This window comes from Arachis hypogaea, chromosome 15 (assembly GCF_003086295.3).
Source record: "Arachis hypogaea cultivar Tifrunner chromosome 15, arahy.Tifrunner.gnm2.J5K5, whole genome shotgun sequence".
NCBI classification, from domain to species: domain Eukaryota; kingdom Viridiplantae; phylum Streptophyta; class Magnoliopsida; order Fabales; family Fabaceae; genus Arachis; species Arachis hypogaea.
This window is the reverse complement of record NC_092050.1, coordinates 94,515,754-94,517,558: the sequence shown is the minus strand read 5'-3', so window position 1 is coordinate 94,517,558 and position 1,805 is coordinate 94,515,754. Positions and strand designations below refer to the sequence as shown.

Genomic DNA, 1,805 nt, shown 5'->3' with positions numbered 1-1,805 from the left:
TCAATCTCAGGAACTCCTTTCTTCTGAGTCATCCCATTATTCACAGGATTTCTTTTAGAAGTATACATGAACTGGTTATTTGCAACCATTTTAATGAGTTCCTGGGATTCTGTAGGTGTTTTCTTCAGATGAAGAGATCCACCAGCAGAGTGGTCCAATGACATCTTGGACAATTCAGACAGACCATCATAGAATATACCTAAGATGCTCCATTCTAAAAGCATGTCAGAAGGACACCTTCTGATCAATTGCTTGTATCTTTCCCAAGCTTCATAGAGGAATTCACCTTCCTTTTGTCTGAAGGTTTGGACTTCCACTCTAAGCTTGCTCATCTTTTGAGGTGGAAAGAATTTAGCCAAGAAAGCATTGACCAACTTTTTCCAAGAGTTCAGGCTTTCTCTAGGTTGTGAGTCCAACCATATCCTAGCTCTGTCTCTTACAGCAAAGGGGAAAAGCATAAGTCTGTAGACCTCAGGATCAACCCCATTGGTCTTAACAGTGTCACAGATTTGCAAAAATTCAGCTAAGAACTGATGAGGATCTTCCAATGGAAGTCCATGAAACTTGCAATTCTGCTGCATTAGAGAAACTAATTGAGGCTTAAGCTCAAAGTTGTTTGCCCCAATTGCAGGAATTGAGATGCTTCTTCCATAGAAGTTAGAAGTTGGTGCAGTAAAGTCACCAAGCATCTTCCTTCCATCTCCACCATTGTTCTCAGGTTCGGCTGCCATGTCCGCCTCTTTTTTGAAATTTGCTGTAATGTCCTTGGTGCACAAAATTGTTACTCTCTTACAATTTCGCACACATGACCAGCAAGTGCACTGGGTCGTCCAAGTAATACCTCACGTGAGTAAGGGTCGAATCCCACGGAGATTGTTGGTTTGAAGCAATCTATGGTTATCTTGTAAATCTTAGTCAGGAAGTCAGTTATGTTTATCAGTTGAATCGCAAATAAACAATAGAGCATGGATTAAAGGTTACTTGTTATGCAGTAATGGAGAATATGTTGGAGTTTTGGAGATGCTTTGTCTTCTGAATCTCTGCTTTCCTCTGTCTTCTTGTTCACGCACGCACGTCCTCCTATGGCAAGCTGTGTGTTGGTGGATCACCATTGTCAATGGCTACCTTCTATCCTTCCAGTGAAAACTACGCTCACGCACTCTGTCACAGCACGGCTAATCACCGGTTGGTTCTCGATCCGGTTGGAATAGGATTTACTATCCTTTTGCGTCTGTCACTAACGCCCAGCCTTCAGGAGTTTGAAGTTCGTCACAGTCATTCAATCCTTGAATCCTACTCGGAATACCACAGACAAGGTTTAGACCTTCCGAATTCTCATGAATGCCGCCATCAGTTCTAGCTTATACCACGGAGATTCTGATTAAGGAATCTAAGAGATACTCATTCGATCATATATAGAACGGAGGTGGTTATCAGGCACACGTTCATGGGTTGAGGAAGGTGATGAGTGTCACAGATCATCACCTCCATCACAGTTAAGCGCGAATGAACATCTTAGATAGGAACAAGCGTGTTTGAATGGAAAACAGAAATACTTGCATTAATTCATCGAGACACAGCAGAGCTCCTCACCCCCAACAATGGGGTTTAGAGACTCATGCTGTCAGAGAATACAAAGTTTAGATCTAAAATGTCATGAGATACAAAATAAGTCTCTAAAAGTTGTTTAAATACTAAACTAGTAGCCTAGGGTTACAAAATATGAGTAGACTATGATGGATGATACAGAGATCCACTTCTGGGGCCCACTTGGTGTGTGCTGGGCTGAGACTTAAGCAATTCAC

At 42.0% G+C, this 1,805-nt stretch overlaps 1 non-coding gene across 1 annotated transcript; it reads left to right on the top strand.

Moving 5' to 3' along the window:
* Window positions 1-218: 218 nt before the first annotated feature.
* LOC112753470 (small nucleolar RNA R71) lies at window positions 219-326 on the top strand. The gene has a single exon (XR_003177857.1). It is a non-coding gene; the product is annotated as a small nucleolar RNA R71 (small nucleolar RNA).
* The last annotated feature ends 1,479 nt before the right edge of the window (window positions 327-1,805 follow it).